Here is a 19,947-nt window from a genome sequence, read left to right as displayed (position 1 = left end):
CCTAGGAGGTCTAGACCTAGAAGGTCTAGACAGAGGAAAATAGGTGATGGCTTCCAAAATACCACAGTAGTGTTGCTTGCATGTCATAGATGTCACGTTGGTGAAAAGTTTTGTTAATTGTTATCAGTGGGTAGTGGAAAAACTTGGTATGAGAAAATGGATTAAGAAGTACACTTGAAACTCCATGGATGAGGAGTGTTTTAAAACATAACCTGAACAAACCTAACCCTAATTCTGCTAGAGACAGAGATATAATTGATGAAAACTCTGCCTGACATGAAAATAATTTTTACTTGATAGACTGGAAACGTCCTGAAGTTGCAATTTTTCTCTACACTCCCACCCCAATTAAGAGACCAACTTAGGACCTTAATCTTCACCTAATTTGTGAACTAACCGAAGACTTTGGGTTTCCAAACAGCCACAAACAGACAAAAAAGCTTTCTTACAGCATTTTTATGGCTAAGCTAAAATGAAAACTTCATGATAAAACACAATGGTTTTTCAATGTTTCCAGCAGGTACTTTCAGCATTATCATACCATCCAGACAGGGAGTTACTGAGAGGCTGCTTAAGTAAGGATGTTTCTTATCCAACCAGAACTACTGAACTGCTACAGATTTTGTTAGTGAACTGTTTTATGGTTCAGATCTATAACAAAAGTTTCAGTGGAAGCACAACCTAGTTTTCTCCCCCAGTTAGTTAGAGGTGATGGAAAGCCATTTTGAATTAGACAGTGTTTGCTGTGTTCAGGTGCATAAAGATTATATATATATTATATATATATATATATATATATATATGTATATATACACAACCTACCATGGCTTCATGAATCTTCATTGGCCTCTTTAAAACAGACTGTAGTTCAGAGTCCTGTTTCCAGAGCAGGCATCTATCTGTCGACATCAAGTCCACTAATTTTTTCCTTTGCCCTTCTCCTTTTCCTCAGGAAGGGAGTATAAAGGCCAGAGGGAGAGACCTAGTCTAAAGCAAATTTCTGCTGACCAAAACATGTCCTGCCATGTGCCAGAGAAGGGTTTTTCCCATGATCAGGCTGGCAATAGGGTATTTTGCAAACATTAAATTAACTTTAAAAAGAAGCAGTAGAAAAAGAAAAAAAAGGAAAGAAAAAAAAAAAAGAGAGAGAAGGGAAGTCAGCATTGCTGAACAGTGATACTTCACCTTGCCTAAAGCTCTGTCAAAGTACCTGACCCCTGACAAATCTAAAGTAAAATCTTTTAAATGATGTAAGGGATATAATTTTATTTTAAGCAAGCAGCACAAGCTCATGGCTTTGCTGTTTATTAGGGGATGAAGCTTCCAATATTGGCTTGCTGAGATGAGCACTTATAAAACCACACCAGTGTATGTGTTTGCATTCCTCTTCGGGTAAAAATTTGTCAGAGAAGGAAGACATTAAACCTGTCACCTCAGATAAAGATCAGATGTTTGATTTCAAACAGAAGAAAGCAAACACATGACTATAGGCTGCATTAACCCTTTGAGTACCCCATGGAAACTGCTCGATGGGATGGGCAGCTGGTGCTGCCTGCGTTGCTGACTTGCAGCCGCAGAGTTTCCTTGGGGAACATGTCAGCTATAGGCAATTTCTTTATGTCTCCTCTGTCTCTCCAGCATTTGCAAAGAAGAGTGCATCTGCTGCCTGCAGAAAGGGGTGCAATTCAAAACAGAAACTAGCTTAGGTATTTGTATATGGTCCTGGTGCCACTTGCTGGATCTACTTTTTAAAAAAATATACTTTCAGGGCATCTGAAGCAGAAGCAGCGCTCAGACCCTCTCCACTAAAGTGAGAGAACTAGGATATTGTGGAGATCTCTCTGTTATTTCTCTGGCAACAAGAAGCTGCACTTTTTGTACCCTCTTTTCCCCTTAGACATATATCCAGGTTACAGCTGTTCAAAATGTCCACTAGAGTGGCATTACATTAGGAACTAAAACTCTCTGGCAAATCTATCTATTGTAATACCTGGAACTTTACTACAGCTAACTGGCTTAGAGAGAAGTGAATAAACTTTGCCGAAGAAAAAAGAAGAGAAGAAAAATCAGAAATCAACCTCCTGTTTCTAGACACCTTCATGTATAAAGTCAGGGGTTAAATCATACAAAAGAGAGGCATAATAAGAAGCGTTAATAAATATTTTCATCTGGAAAATCTGATCTGTGCAAGACTGGGAATGAAACTATGAGGCAAACTTTTATGATCTCCAGTTCGAGGCAGATCATGTGGAACATTTGGAAGTATGTGAGATCATGCCACACAAGTGTTTGCTATATTAATCAAACAGCACAATAGTTGCCTGGATACCCACATCATTTCATCAGCTGTGGTGGCCTGTTACCAGTTTTCAGAAAATGAAATGTGACCCCTGAGGACTGTAATTGGGTGAGTATAGTAATTTAGGAATGTTCAGGGGATCTGGAAAATCTGTCCAGCCAATTCACTTACAGCCAGCCATGGCAGAAGGGTATTTCAGCACCGAAGAATCACGCATGTTGCCTGTTATCAGTGCTGATACCCAGTTCTTTCTCTTTGCTTCCTGGCTGCTTGGTGCCAGTTACGATGAACTCCCCACTCCTAATGAGACTAGAGATAATTTTGTTTAATGAAGGATTAAGGCAGTGCCTTAGAATACTTGAAAAAAAAAGGTGGAAAAAAAATAAAAGCCAGTTCTGTGCTGGCAGAAACTGTGGTGCATTTGCAATATAAACTGCTATATCCTCTTACACAGAATGTTTGTTGTGATACAACTTGAAACATAAAGGGCAGTGATCTCATATTTTAGTGCAGGAGGCAAAAGCTCTTCTGGATTCATCCAAGCTTGTGGCATTTAGTTTAACCCCAGTGTAACCTGATGCAGTTTTGAGGCAGGTAAACTGTGTGTATGTTTTAATTACAGCTGGGCTATGTAACCAGTCCAAAGTTCAGGTCAATAGAGTGATGAATCCTCTAGCAACACAATCTTTAATACTGGCTGGGCTGGTTATTAATTTTATTTGTACTGTTAAAGACCTATATAATTTGTAGCATTGATCATTTGTTTTTTAAAAGCTCAGAAATGCTCACACACTTTAGTCAATTCATTTTCTTGGGGTAATAAACTTATTGTGTGCTCTTTTCATAATTTATACAGGGTGCTATTATTTACATATCTCTTATTTATTCTATTTCTAGTAGGCTATAAGGCTTCCTATTTCTGTGGCAGCAGATTGCATTAGATGCATGATATAGGAATACTAAAGGGCAGAAGAAGACCATATGCTCCATCATAGGCTGCATTTTAATCCCTGAAATACCAAATCATCAGCCTAATCCTTCCAGTTGACTCAGGAGTGGTCTGTTATAACCCTGGAACTGGGATGGAAGACAAAAGAAGGCACAGAGCCAGAACTTCTGCTAATGTAAATCAGTGTGCTTCCACTGACTTCAGCAGTAACATCTTTGACAGCAGCTGAGGTTATACCCCAGATTGTTTGGCTCAGTGTTGTCAAAAGGAAAGGTGGGCTTCTCAGGGCCTGTTTTCCAGGTCAAACACTGCGTAGCATATTATTCAGAGGTAAACCAAACCGTCTGAAGTGTTCTGAACACTGCTAGATGCATATTGTTGTAACAGGTTATAAAAATTTAATATGCTTTTCGTCAGAAGCCTCCTCCAAAGTCTTTTCTAAACTCATCCAAGCAGAATGCATCCTTCATATTGTATGAAGACAGCGAAAGTGGCAATATTCCATGTTTTGATTAGTACCCATCTGAGAAGTTTGAATCATACATACGTACATAGAATCATAGAATGGTTTGGGTTTGAAGGAACCTTAAAAATAATTTCATTCCAACCCTGCTGCCATGGGTGGGACACCTTCCATAGACCAGGCTGCTCAGTTATTTGCTGCTTTGTAGGGTCAGTCATAAGCTTATAGTAAGGAAAACTTCTTATTCTGCCAAAAAACTCACGACAATAGGTAGGCTTCTTCAAGATGGTTTTGTTCTGCCACTGTTCAGATTGCTGGGAGGCTCTTCAATTGTTTTGTTGAATGCTGCCACTCAGCTAGAAAATGCTCTGGCAAGCATGGCTGTACGTTTTAATTGTGTTGCCAGAAATTGTGTCTTTCCATGATAATTCCAGCTGCAGTCGATATCCTATTGGCATTCCCTTGGCACATTACCCAGGAAATTTGCAGTTGGTTATTTTAAGGGTAGCCACCTTCTCTGAAGTTTCAACGAGTACTGTGGGTGATCATCTGTGCTTCTGCAATCCCATGCCCAAGAAGCTATCCTATCACACATGGCAGCATTCCAAACTAGCTTAGGCTGATTCAGTGGGGAGGCTGTCTCTAGGAATATTTCAAAAGAGCTAGTATCAGGCTGCAGAGACACCACAAGTGCAACTTTTCAAAGTGAAAAGTTGCTGCTTCTCCTTCAAGGCTCACCGATAGCATCCGAGTGGGAATTAAGCGGTACACTGATACTGAACATGATTAGCAGCGTGGCTGTGGGATGGGAACGGTTATATACTGGATAAATTTAAGATGACAAATTTGCATGTAAAACCAGAGATACTTGTCAAAAGAAAGAAATCAATGAAGAACTGTCCATCTGATGACAGCTTGCCTAGGCTATCCATGACAGCTAACACAACTCTTAAATAGTCTGTCTCAACATATTTTAAAATGTTTTGGAAATGTATTAATAAAAATTACTTAAGATTTTTTTGTATGAATCATCTTGGTGGTGAGCCTTCTGAGAAACAGCTGGGGAACAGAAAACCTTTAACAGATTTTGTAAATATTCTCAGTTCCGAACTGTATGTTATTTTATTGATATACCCTCACTCCAGAAGGCAGATTTCACTGCAACAAGGTTTTCTTACCCCTAAGAAAAAAAGAAAAACCTGAAACCAGAAGATGGGTGCATAATACATGACTCCTCTGAGGCAGACATTCCTACAGTTATTCAGAGGTTTCTGCAAAACAGTATTTCATATTCTCTGTACTGGAGAAGAAAAAAGACTAAATTTTAAACATCTCTCTACTCCTGTGCACCAATAACATTCCAGCCTTGATGCACAACACTCCAAAAGTGAAGAAAACATTAATGGGCAACAACAAAATTCTAGAAGCTACTGAAACTTATGTTGATCAAATAAATACAGTGCTCAAAATAAAAAAGCTAATAGAGGGATGACAGTGGAGGAGTGGGGAGGGAAGAGAAGATATGTTACATTGCATTAGGAGCCAGGTGATTTTTCAATTTTGTTTTTCCTCTAGGTAAAATTTTAGTGAAGGGGTTGTGGTCTTGGAAAACTTTCTTTTCAGAGGAATGCTTTGAACCTCTGTATTCATTTTAGCCAATGAATTACTTATTAACAGTTTGCTGAATGTGTTGGATATTTGTGAGTCAATATTTGCACAGATTATTTAATCCCCCCCCAAGTCATCTGGTCTTATATTAGTAGCTTTATGCAAGTCTTCCATGGAACAATGTAAATTAGAAATGGTTTCCTAAAAATGTCTCTAGGCAAAAAAATCACCAGTTGGAATTTTTGCAAGAAAGAAACGGCCACAGATCACAACTCTTAAGAATTTTTGCAAGGACCTTTCGAGATATATTTTTCTGTATTTAGACACATACAGGTTGTCATCACAGTAGTTAAAAATAGCAGTTCTTACCGAGTTTATGTTGTGAAAACAGATTTCTAAGTAATAAAACTATATGACCCAAAGCATATTAAGGTTTCTTCCCACTTAAACTGTACAATAGTATAACTTTTCTAATGCTAATTGGAAACAAAATTTTTGGATGCTCCACATAAGCCCTTTAATAGATCTGATTTTTTAAAATCATTGTACTTTAAGAATCATATCCATTGTAAAAGCTCCTAGTTAGGTGTCAAAATATAAGGACCTAGAAAAATACTATTCTGTTCTGTAAATATTACCATTCAGTCTCTTGGTCATTCATTCATAACAGCCTGTGCTTGCCACTTGTTTATATAAGTATATAGAGATACGTATATGCACATGTATGCATGACTGTGTACATATATGCTTATTTGCGTGCTGGGAGTATAGTTAAAATGAATTTTGTGGACAATCAAATTTGATTACCAGAAAAAGATGCTCAGCTGGTCACACTGAAATTTCTCAGAGTGGTAAGACTTTCCCACAAGGCCCTGTCAATACAGGAGAAACATTAAATATAGATAAAACACATATAAAGGACCAGAAAATCTTCCTCAGTGATGCCATCCAGGTACTTGCTATTCTTGACCAATGTCTTAAGGGTTCTTTGCAAATATATTGATCTTCATCTTAAGACCAGCTGAATTTCGGATTAGTGTCTGTTCAGAATCTTGTTTCTCTGGTGACTGGCGATCTGAAAATATCTGGCCTATGTTTATTTATGCCTAGATTTATATTAATTTGTTCTTGTCTCAGCAGCTTTTACATATGTATTTTGATCCTCATAGCAAATGCATTTTGTGGGGGAGTATGGGGGGATATGTCTGTTTTCATAAGACTTCAAAGGTTACAAAAGTGCAGCTACAAAAAGCTTACAACTCCTCTCCTCTGTCTTTTGCTCTATGCTTTCTAACCAATATTTACACACAGAAAGTTGCAGGGAAACTCTGAGCAGTACAACACAACATTATCCTGTCACATGTGGGCATTGCAGAAATATCTAAATAAACAAAAAGGGTACCACTAATGGAGCAACCTGGTGATTTGCTCTTCTTGAGAGCAAATAACCCCTTTGCTGTTCCCCCCAAACTCCCTTTGTATGGAGGTGATGCCAGCAGACATTCAGATCTGGTTGTCCATCTCATTTGTTCTGCAAGGCTATGTGAACATCCCTTAGACAAGTAAGAGAAGTAAAACCTCCCTCCCTGCTCCATCCCACCCAGCTGTCATTTCTGCCCCACATGGACCCTCTGATGGGTTCTTCAAAGCTCTTGCTTCATCTCCCTATCTTAGTCCCTTCATCTGTCCTAATGCTCTTAAGAGCACTCCCTTTCTGTGCCCTAGCAAATATCCTTACATTTTGCCTGCAGCTGGGGCAACACGCTCACTCAGAGACCAGCCAGTCCTATCTCTATTTTCTGTTCTGACCAGGAGTAAAGTTCACCATTTTATATCACTCTCATTCCTTCAAAGAAGTCTGTTGAATGCAAAGACAGGCTTACTTCCCCATCATTCAAATTCATCCAGACCAAGCCAAAATGCTCTCTGGCTATCTCACTGCATTTTCTTCAAGTGTCTGCTTTCTCCAGAGCCTGGATTACCAGCAGACTGTGCAGTATAAACAACATATAATTAATAAAACAAGTAATTAAAAATTATATTGTAGTCAAGCTTTTGGAAGTCAGAATCTCAGACTACTGACATAGCAGAGTTTAAAGAAGTATAAGCTGAGGAGGGAAGTGGTAAACAAGGAATACTTTGGATGTTTAAGCTCTTGGCACTGGAGAGCTCTTAGTGTGATGCTTTGGCCAGACCAGCATCATTCAGAGGGTGATCTTCTGCCTCAGTTCCTGCTGAAGTTGTTTGGCCATAGCTAGGGGGGATTGTTTCCTCTCTTTTCCAGATGTGGACAAATTACCAGAGAAGTGAATATACCACAGACCATAAAGTATTCCCCTCCCTTCTTTAGTGTCACCTCTGATATGATCAGGCTAACTAATTCACTCTGAACATCCATTATTACACTGATGAGGTCTGACTGGCTGCCCTTACTGATTGACAAGGAAAAATGAGCCTTCTGAATGGGGTTCTAATCTACATTCCAGACAAAGAAGGAGGAAAAAAAAATGCAAGAGGAAAAAATTAATTTTGTCTCTTTAAATTTTGGAAATTATGACAATTATGCCTCCAGGTTTTTAATTTTCAATTTACAGATGTGGTGAAGTACACTGAGTCACTTGACCTCTCTAAGCAGCAGTCTTGTCCTGGCATCCTCATAGGTATCTGTGTCCATCTGGCAGAGATATTGTAATTCAAATCTCAAACTCCAACTGACTGCTGAGCTATGAGCTGTGCTTCTTTTGTGCATCCTGTCATTTCCCCCTCCCTAACTTCAAAAGATTTAGAAAAATGCAAAGAGAACAATATCATATGGTGAATTCTGTTTATGTGGCATGGCTTAGTCATCCTTATTTACATCACCCTGCCACCTAAACAGACCTATTCACAATGCATAGCTGTCACTCAGCCTGAACCTTAGATTATTGTTAATGCTTGCAAAGGGATGGTTATGCAACACTACACAACTGTACATCAAATACAGAGCCCAAGGACAACAAGGCTTGGTCCAAACTGACCTAAAGAATCTGAGATTTCTGCTCTGCATACTGATTAATCTGATTACACAAGATACAAAACACGACTAACATATTTTAAATTACTTTTTTTTTTTTTAAATGTCCAACTTTTTTTCATCCAAGCTGTCTTTCTTCCCTCATGTTGTCAAATACACCAGGTACCCAACCTCTATGAAAAGCAATCTGGTCAGGTTTGCTTGAAGATAGAAGAATATACTTTAATTTCTGTATGAAGTGACCATAGCAATTTTACAGACAGGAAACTTAGGAGCAGTGGAGTGAAGGACAGGAGATTTAATTTGCAAAGAAGCACCAATATGAGAGCAGCTTACACCATGGGTAGGAAACATAAATTTAAAGTTTAAAACCAAATTGATTATCATTAACCTGAAGCTCTGGTCTGATTTCCTATCCTGATGCCTCCTGATGCCTCAGTCCCTCCTCCTCACCCTCCAAAACAAGCTTAGCCATCAGCATCAAAGAGGATGCAATGGATGGCCTGGAGGAAGCTGAGGAAGTTCATGGACTGAAAAACCCAAAGCTGACACAGATGCAGTGAGGCATGCCAGAAAGAGGCACATTTCCAAAGTTAAACTAACCCTTTGTAGTGCCCAGATCTGTCCCTGGAGGCTGCTAGCAGCAAGGAGCAGCCAGCAGCCAGCTCTACCATACAGGTCAGGACCTGGCTGGTGCACCTCCAACCTAAAACTGTGTGAGAAAAGCCATACAATGTGTATGGATAGCCATGGGAGAGGATTAGGGACATGGGTTTTCCTTCTTTCTTTACAAATTCTGAGGAGGAAAACTATCCAAAGCACTGGCTCATCCAGTCCTGTAATACTCACCACAATGGACTCAGCTGGTCTGTTGAACCCAGAATTCAAAGGGGAGACTTTTCCCTTCACACCCATCATCAGTAACAATAAAGGACAAGGGGTGACATCAGGCACAACTCTGCAGCCTGACTAAGGGCTCTGCCCAGATATCATCCTGGACTTTAATTCTAAACTCTTGGTGGTTATGCTTATGAAGAAAGAATTTATGGAGGGTTTCCCATCAAGTGTGCATCAGCCAATACTCTTTATTTCAGTTTTGATTAAAACTTTGTAAGTGGTGCAGCTAAGGCAAAAAACTCTTTAAAAAAATCCTCTTAACCAGTCCTAGTTTAGCTTAGCAGCCATTTCTACTTCAAACAGGTCTAGAAGCACTTTCCACTCAGAGAGGCCACTGTTACTTTTCCAAATGAAGATGCTAATGCACAGAAGTTAAAAGCCCCACAGCTGTGTGTTCTGAACACACAGAAGAATTACACTGGTGAGCTAAAGGGGAGATAATAATAAAAATGCTCACAAACAAGACTTACTTAAAAAAGAAAGGGTGTGCATCTATAATTCAGCTTACATTTTCACCCAAATTGGATTGGCATAGGGATTAAGGGATACATAAAGGCTCAAATCCTCAGCTGTTGTCAACCTGAGCTGTGGCAGTTCACCTTAAAAATGTAGAGTTGGCCCCATGCAAACCCACCAGCCAACAACATAACAGATTTCCAGAAACACAAGCCCAGGATAGAAACATAAGTGGAGAAGGAAGTGCCTGGGTGGAAGAAGAGGGAAGAAGAGAGCAGAACTGCAGAGCAGAGTAGGCAGCGGGAAATTCTCAGTAGCTTTGCCACCACCATTGCAAAGAGCTTTCTAGGCAGTTACTTACCAGTCACCCAGAACTGCTTTGTTGTTAATGAGTTATTTCTTATACCTCAATAAACTGAGGCAACCAGGTAATTACTTAATTAGTTGTTCCCCCTTTACTCCTTTTGTCAAAGAGATTTTAATGTGAAAGCCATATTCTATGTCTCTGAGCAGTAATATACACTTGAGCTTTCAGCCCATGTATCATAGAATATAAGAAAAAAGCACCAAAATAATAGAGAGCTGTAATTCTACTGATGGTTTTTGGTGATAAGAAAAGCTGCAGTGGCGTGGCTTGAAAGGGTTTGTCACCATAACTCCAGGATCAAATTTCCTTGTATTACAGAAAGATGGCAGAAAGAGTCTGCAAAGGACACTCAAGGAGACATGTAATAAATGCCATGAAAAGAGCAATTCTTTCTGATAGAAAAGCTTTAACACAGTCACAAAGTACCTAATCATGGAAGTGCTGAGTGAGTTCACCCTGCCTTGAACTTCAGCAGCATGCAAGGTGCTCAGCACCCCTTTGCAGAGGCTCAGCACTTCAGAAAATCGGGTCCCAAACCAGGAGGAAAAATCATTTTCGGAAATACATGTGGCAAGATATAAATTCCTACCTAATAAGATAAATCAGGTTTTATTTAAGCATTGGCATACAGAAGAAAGAGATCCCAGACAGGGCGATATATTTAAAACAATCCATTTGTTTCCTCCCCCAGAGTGAAATCCAATGTAAGAGCCATTTTGAGAGTTTGAGGGGTATTTGACTGCTTTAGCTTGTACCACTCTTCTGCACAGGGGTGAATCACAACCTTCACAAAATACTTCATGCATGTGAAGGGCCACAGCTCAGGCAACTTAAAATAGTATCAGAGCATGTAATAAGAGATTTTGTGCACTAAAGGCTATTTCTTGGCCATGATTTCAGATTCTACCTAATTATTTCATGGTAAGATTTTTCTGCAACAAAATCAACAGTCATTTTGTTGGTTTTGTGGGTTTTTCATTTTAGGAAGATCAAAAACAGCGTAAGACAAAGATCAAATCTGAAAGAGTGGCCTACAAATGGAAAGGAGGAAATGGTCCTAAGGATGTCAAATTCTTTTTGGGCATCCCCACAGACAGTATGCAAAATATATGCAAATTCCTTTACAGTGAAGCAGGATGTTCCAGGGAAGTCTAGCCTGAGCAAAGCTTATCTCTTTCCCTATTCAGTTTAGACTGTTGGAAAAAGCCATCATTGTGCTACCTTCAGATTTGAAATTTGCTTTTCTATCTGGTCTTTAAACAGCTGGGTCAAGCACATCTGTGTATGACTTGGCTGTTTTATCATGGAATTTAAGGCTGGATCCATGAGTAAGAGGTCAAGATAGCAAACATGGAGGTAAAAGCATATTTGGTTCTTCCCCTCAAACTGCCATGGTATACAAGATGTCTATGAACATTTCATGTGATACTTGTGATGCTGTACTGCTTCAAGAGACCATAATTGCAAGTCATCCTAACAAACATATTCAACCCCCAGATGATTTGAAAAGGAAAAATCCCCACTCATTCTTTCGCTGTATAGTTCTACTTGCATAGTTAAAGTCAGAATGTGTAAATTGTTGCTGAAGAGCAGTCTTAGAAGCAGCCATAAACATTGAGATACTCCCAGTCTCTGACCCCCTTCTGAGTCTCCCCTCAGGCAGCCATCACAATTAGGGCAAGCTGATATTCATTACAGTTTCCTAAGTATGCACCAAATGACCTGACAGGGTTTTCACATAAACCTGGAAATGGTCTAGACTCACTCAAAACACAGCCCAATGAAGTTGAGCTAGGAGAAGAGCTAGGCACAAAATATTCCCAAAAATATAAACCGGAAGTAAGCCTGAAGAATGGCCCAGTCAGAGGGGTCCAGGATCTAAGGTTACACAGCACTGTGTACAAGCCCAACAACAGAAAAGCTGTATAAATTAATCTTGGTTGGACAGAACCAATAAATGCACAATCATGTTGAACCGTGTAGGAAACTACATCATTCTTTCTGCTGGCCTCTGCTCTGGGCAGGCTTCGGGAACTGTCTGAAGCTGTGATCACAGCACTAGTCCAAGAACCTCTGGTTTCATGGACATTCAAACCACATGAGTGTTTCTGGTCTTTATTATGAGAATCAGTATATTCTCTCTTTTTTTATTAGTCTTTCTGAAAGCTCCTTTGTTTCATTTTTCCCCCCGCCATATACTGAGCATTTCTCTGACTCAGAGCACCTCTGCATCATAGCCTTGTTACTGATCAGTAGAGGGCTGTACCTCAAGCTAAGTGAAATAAGCTGTGTGTCCCCCTCTATTTTGAAATGCTGGTGTGACTTACAGATGCTGGAAATCCATCTTCAGGAGTCACACCGCATCTTCTGGTAATGAGCTGTAGGGTCTATGCACTGGACTGCCTCTCACTGATTGGTAAGGTGCTAACATTAAAGAATGCAGTTTTCCCTATAATAATCACACAGCTGTAAATAGAAGACCTTTCCTACTGAGTTATCTTCATAAAAGAAGTCGCTGTAGCAAGCTTTTCCAAGAATTTGCAGTCCCACATGCTGTAGTTAAACTGGGATAATGATTTACAGAGTAGTGAAGTAACCTCCTAAAGCTGAACTTTTGGGATTGCACAAGGGACTGTTCATCCACATTCCAGGTTTGATTGCTCAGAGTTTATCTTAATTATAAGGGGTTCAATTAGAGTGATGCGAGAAGGACTGAGAGAGTGAGAGTGAGCAATACTAGAGCTCTACACAGAATGACTGACAGTGACATAATGCCATCATGTAACTAACATGTTGCAGCAGAGAGTTTAAGCAAGCCCCATTCTTCAGGCAGATATGAAAGGTTTGCTTGGTTCTACTGTCTCTTTTAGGTAGCACAATGGGTAAAGGGGCAGAGGGACACTCTGCAGACACACACCTTTATTGTTGCTTGAGTAACTACAGCTATTTACGCAACAAGCCTCCACCAAGTAGAGTGACATTACACAATAAAAGCCTGTGGTGCACTGTGAGAGAGGATTAGAAAAATAAGAACTCCCTTAACTATCCATCTCAAACAAGGATAAAACACATCACGCCATGTTTTCTCAAATGGGTTCAAAAAAAGCTCTGATCCCCCAAAAATGGTCTAATGATGACATGGTCCCATCCAGCCTCTCCATTCATTTACTGTCTCAATAGCTGTTTATTTTCAGATGTAAAAATATATGATTCACCTGACATTACAGACACAAAGCCCAGTTACCAAAGAGCCTACTAGCACCTTGGACATGGAACAGTGAAGTCAGAGAGCAGTGGGTAGGGAACAGGAGGAAAAGGCACAGATGCAACAGTGAGATCATTCAGTTACTCACCACGGACACACATTCATGATGACAGAGGATGTTTTACAAAACATAACTAACTGAGTGAAGCAGAAAAGCTGTTCCACGTGCTGTGATGATCTTTAAACACATTTTAAACCTTTCCTTAGTGATTTGAGCACACACCATTTATACCTCACCAACAGCATCACCTGAGCTGTGTGCACCAGCTGGCCTTCACCAGTGCCCCCAAAGTGTGTGGGACCGACTGGGAACAGCTGGTGCCGTCCTCATTATTTCCATGGCAGCTGAGGATTCTCCTGCACTCCAAGAATCCTCAGCTGCTGCTTTTATCCTCCATACCTTTTTTTTTTTTTTTTGCAAGAGGGTATATATTTCCTTTGAAGAAGCAATGGGGGCTCATAAATTAGACTGACTTCTCTCTGCGACTGTTTCTCCTCCATTTTTATGCATTCATTTATTCTTGTCATATCTTTCAGTAGCAACTCATAAGAGCAGCGCTGCTGACTAGAGATGCAATTGTTCATCTACGTAAGAGGAAACCTTCCCTTCTTGCTGCCAGTCTGAAGAGAATATCACAGTGGATTCTCCATGGCCATAAATGCAGGCCAGAGCCACATTCCCAGACAGGGAATCTTGACGGGACTCTATCCTTTTGTCTTAAAACAAATATGTGCAGAAGAACATGACTGCAGTGAAGAAGAGGGGAATATGGGTTGGGACAGAGATTATCTCTTCTTCTTATACTAGCAAATAAAGCATTCAAAGCACCAAAACATGAAAAACTGTCCATAACTTTGTGGGGGAGGCTATACAATTGATTCAAGTCCCTCCAGCTAACAAAACTCAGAGGCTCACAGAGAAATTTTCTAATAAGCATCTGAAATTAAAGCTCCACTGCTGACAGCAAAATTACAATTTACAGTTTAAAGACGCATTCAATTACAGTTACCCAGAGACAAAGAAGACAAGAAAAATAAAATAAATCTGGAAAGAAAAGGAAGGACTTCAAATTTGCATCAAATCTTAATCCAATAATCTTCCTTTAATTACCCATAGCAGACTCTCTCCTAAAGTGATCAGTTTTGCCTCAGATCTCCAAATCTTTTGGCCCAAAGCCAAATGTATAAGTGCTTTATCACTTGAGACTCGGAGAGCATCCGTGTCCACAGGCTCAGTGAGAACATTTATAGCTGGTATGCTTGGCTGCCATTGTGGATTCGGTTTAATCCACTGAGAGTCTTTTTACATCTTTGACTCTGTTTCATGCTTTGAACCAGTGGTAAGATTTTACTGGATTACTCCATCTCTCAGGACAGAAAGAGTATTGTTCTTTAGCCAACTTCTGAAAGTTTGCATTTTAGCCTGTCTGCATTTTTCTTCTATTTGTGTACTCTTTGTCTGATACTGGAAAATTTGCCAGTGCAATAAAGGTAAAGGAGCAACATGCATGCCTACTTTGGGCTTTTTTACTTAAGTTTCTTAAGTTTTTTATGTCCTAGCTCTCTGATATATTTGTAACAGTTAAAAATGTAGCAGAAGAAAAGCGCTCTTAGAGGTAGTCCCTTCTTATTCTTCTGTTGTGTGGTATTAAATCAACCTGATCATATGAGAGAGCTATGCAGACTTTCCCTTTAGGGGGAGAACTTGAAAGCAGTAGCACTTCTTGGTGCCAGGAATCCTTTCAAGACAAGCTCAAGCAGCAGTCTCTTGTAAAAGCATCACTCACAAGGTGCCAGAAACCTACTTTTATTGGATCAAGTCACACACATCTGAATGACAATTCCAACAATTTTAGTCCTGTCCTATCTCTCTGTGTTGACACCAGCAGTTAACATTACAGGCTGCTTTCTCCTCTGATGATGGTAAATCAAAGAGTTAAAAAAACTGCTGTCATCAAAAATGCAACCAGTAAACAAAACACAAAGTTAAGAATGCTCCCAGCCGTAGGATGGACTGGAGCAGAGAGATATCATTTAATAACCACTGTATTAGCATGATCAAACCCAGTTCTAACATAGACCCATTCCTATGGCCTTAGAACCACCACTGGCAACAGGCAATTAATTGTGGTTGGGTAAAAAATTGGTTAGACTGGAAAAAAATCATTTGTGCTCTCTACTCCACTACCAGTGTCTTCTGCATTGCTTTTGTTCAAGAGTTTGCTTTGCAAAAAGGGGAGGGATAACACCTATTTAACACAGCTCAATGGGACAAGTCTGATTTGCACGTGTATACCTTTTTTTTTTTAATATATGCTTTTCCTTTCATATAATCAATAAAGCCGTTAGTACAGACAGAAATCAGAATCAGTATCTGTGAAATACGAAGATCCCAAGTTCAGAAGATGCTATAAGAAAAATTACAGACTGTATTTACACTGCTATGTGCATATTTTTGACAACAATCAATCATTTAATCTTTCACTTTTCAAAATATTTATAAACTAACTGCACAGTGTTTAATGTTTTCTATCTACAAATCACAGAACAAGCACTAACAAAGCTACTTTGTTTCAAAAGAATCGCATCAGGTTAGCTCAGAGCAAAAATTGTCCTTTCCTAACTAGGTTCCCTCCAGAAAAGGAGATCTTCATCCTTACTTCAGCAAATATGTTGATCAAAAAAGGAGTCACTGATTGCAAACTGGCTCTTACTGCTAAATTTCCTCTCACTAACAAAGGACTTCCTAGCAGTGATCTGTGATGAAGCAGCATACACTCTATTTAAGTAAAAGCAACCCCAATTCTTTTGATTGAACTGGCTTTTGCCTGCTGTTTTTTCTCTCCTTTGACCATCATTGTGCATCCAATGTTTTCTACATCCAAAATTGAAGCACATCAACTACTGCACCCCCTGCCTATGTTGTTTCATAAAGTTTTTCCAGGTATCTCCCTTCTTTTCATTTCCCTTTTCCAGTGCATCTGTGCGCTACCAAATGCATTTGGCATTCAACTCCAGATATTATTACATTTTCAAGGTTATTATTATATTTTGGGTAAGGCATATGTTCATACCCAGTGTACTGAACATCATACCAGTACTCAAGAAGCAGCATGAGCTGGTCAGACCATGGATGAGATGCAGGAAACAGTCTGAAGAGATTAATCATCACAGAAGATATTTGAGGTGCAATTCTAGTACAAATCAGTGGTAACAACTTTCTTATTCGCCAGATGCACACCAAAATAAGATCAACAGAGATGAAATCAGAATTGGATTGTGGTAATAAGCAAGCAAGTTATAGCACAGTCTCTTAAACCTAGTGTTATTTGTCTACCAGGGTAGAGCAGATGTACTTTCTCAGTATCCTGACTTGAGGGATGTTTCTAAGGACAGGGTTATATTGTGAACACCATAAAAAGAACTATAGTGTAAAGCACTGTAGCATGCAGAGGGTAGTACTAGAACATACTGTTATGGTTGGCTGTACCTGTAAAATTCATGAAATTATTGGCTTCTTTCAGCTGCAGTACAGTACTCTTACAGTAATTTGTCACTCTGTTTTCAGCCGGGATAATGGACCATGCCTTTTTCTAGGAGCACATTATTTGGCCACTGGCAGCTCTTTATATTTGCCATGAGATCCCCAGTAGCTACATGTTCACCCTCACCGTCCCTCTGTGGGACACTGCAAGCAGTAATAGATCTGTGGGGTTAACATTTCTTTACCAGAAGCTAATGGCATGTGTGATGATTGGTGTTAATTGGCCTGGCTACATCCAGTGTGTCTGTACTGTTCCTTTCAGCATGCTATTCCTCCACTTCTGACTGCACAAAACAGCATGACAGCACCGCAGCCAAAATCATCTAGAAAAATACCACAGTCATTGCTCCTCCCTATCTCACCTGACACTGCTTAATATTGCCATTTTTATATGGCCAGTATCTAGAAGCCCAGTAATAACCTTTTCTATGGCTGGAGATAAATGCCATGTAAAAATGAATGAAAAGGAAGATCAGGGAAAAAGCCCCTTCTGACCTGAGGGCTGATATTTTTCAGCTTTAAAGTCCTTTTCTACCTACACCATAACATCAGTGATGAAACTACTCTTTTCCATCTTATTTGAAAACCCTAACACATTACTGGCATTATTTTCTGTGAAAAGGAGTTAATTAGAATTAGGAAGGAAATTTTTTTCCTGTCTAGTGACATGTTGTGAGATTTTCAAATTTTTCTCTGTTCTGCAGTGCAGCAAATCCAAAACATTTCTCACTACTTGGGAGAAAAGGTAGGGTGATTTTTGCTCCAAAATTATGCAGAAGCTTGGCATCCTTCTAGCATACAGTAACATGGACAACAGGGACCTAACCTCTTCCTCTCATACACAGCCCCTGTTAAAGATATATTTTCCACATGACAAAGTCTTTCACTCTCTTTTCCATCTGGGTTTTGACCACATGTGTGGTCATCCTGATGTTAAAAATGAGACAACTCTCCTCCCCCCAACCACCAAAAGGCGTTTTCATAAAGCGTTTTAGATTTGTTAACCATCACTTTTATAACAATTCTTCTGCAAAGCATGATGCAATGCAGTGCTCCAGAGCCAGAAAGCACAGGGTTGCTCTGGAAAAGGTATCTGATTTCAAGGTCAAGTTCTTCTCTCCCAAGGTAAGTATTATTTACACACTCTCCAGAACCAGCGGAGCTAAGCACATGTTTCACAAGGACAGGGGCAAGTTTTTTTTAAAGCAGTAATGAGGCATATGCCAAAATGGAAATAACATTTTTCTTTCAACTGCTTGATGTCTAACACAAAAAAACACAAATCAAAATGAAGCAAAACAAGGGTCATCATGTTTAAGCTTAGAAGGTGGAAGAACTTTCCCCATTTATGTTTTCCAAACACTGAAGTATGCCACTGCTTTTAGATACACATAGTGTCTTTCAACCTGCCCGGAGTTACTCAGATGCTTGAAGAGGAATATGCCAAGAGATAAAAGTGCCAAAGCACTTTCCTGAAGTAGGATTTTACCAGTTCAGGAAAGGGAGAAGGTTCACACCAATCAAGTAGTGAAGTTGGCAGGCTTGGTGCCATATATGGCCACAGAAGAGACACAGGCTCCCATAGAGCTCCCAAATTCCTCTTCTGTACTGGAGGCATCTCTCTTTCCATGACTTACCCTGGGAGTTGTGGGAAAGTGGTGCCTAGTCTTGACACCTGGATTCCTCATCTAGCTTGTGTTGCACATAATCAACTTTGTCTTGTTTTACAAATACCATTTATCTGCTACTCCTGTTAATTCCAGTAAAACAGAATACACTCATCTTTTGTACCTAATTAGGTAACTCTGCTCACATTTCTGAGAATAGTACTTGTTAACTGTTGCTGCAAAACATTAAAGAACAGAAAAAATGAATGAAAATTTTGTCTGTCTGCAAACATTAGGATATCCAGCTTTATGTACAGAAGTTTGCATGTTCTAAAAATCATTTTTAAGCTTAAAAAAAGACAGTCTTCACCTGCTGAACTTGACAAATACCTTCCCATTGCCAGCAACACACTTTTCTATAAAAATGGCTGCTCAACACAGCCTAATCATCAGAGGCACTCTCCCATCCCTTACATTGAAAAGAACACATGGAAAAGAACTCTCCTTAAGGTAGTAAAATGCCAAGAAAAGCAGAAGTAACTATTTAAGATACCATGTTCACAGATATTTCCTGTATTTAGATCTTCTCAATTCTCTATATTCAAGTTAAAATTTTCAAAACTTTCACTTCAAGCCCTAGATACTGGCAAAGAGGTCATTGTCTGGAGGTAAACCCATGTATTTATCTACGTCTGAGCTCCAGTATTAGAGTTCAGCAAAATCCTGAGGGAATAAAGTGGTAAAATTTCTGTAAAACTTTCTGGACCAGCTTTGGAGTCACAAAGCCTGAAGGAGAGTTGTAAAGGAGCAAAGGGATAGGCTGCTTTGTGTGAAGCATGTAAGGGTGCCTTGATAAGATACAGCCGTGATGCTGCCAAACACCATCCTTTGTAGGCTGTACACTGTGAATGAGCAGTATATTTCCTCCCTTTTTCTCATTATAAATTCCATACATAAGCAAAGTTGTTCTATTCAGGCATGTTAAACTCTGTTTGCAATAAAAAAACTGAGGCAAAGGGCACCAAATCACATAATCATATTTGCCCTGCAATGTCTGTAGTGAAGCGATACACCAAATAACCAGGAATGAGTCTTTCAGGTACCAGCTGCTGAGTAGCCATAGCAGGGAACTATGCCTAGGCATATTTTCCTGCAATTGGGCTGCACCAATAAACTGCACAAATGGCAGCAAGCTGCCAGTCAGCACTTCATTTTGTTCCACTTGCTCTCTGAATTTCTTGGTGTTCTGCTAACAGAACTATGCCATAAAATCTTGCATGTCTTATAAGTGGCCAGAGGAAAACCTTTATGCTTTGGCTTTATTTAAAATCCTTGAGTCGTCCTGTGACTACATAAGAACATGGCCAAGTTGTCCTTTTAATTATTAAGTGAAAGGACAATAAGGTATTTTTCAGGGTTTATAGCATTTCTACAGCAGTATTCTGCAACACTTCAGTTTGTCTACAGGCAACTTACCTT

The sequence above is a fragment of the Aphelocoma coerulescens genome, chromosome 2, assembly GCF_041296385.1.
Source record: "Aphelocoma coerulescens isolate FSJ_1873_10779 chromosome 2, UR_Acoe_1.0, whole genome shotgun sequence".
Taxonomy (NCBI): domain Eukaryota; kingdom Metazoa; phylum Chordata; class Aves; order Passeriformes; family Corvidae; genus Aphelocoma; species Aphelocoma coerulescens.
This window is presented reverse-complemented; position numbering follows the sequence as displayed.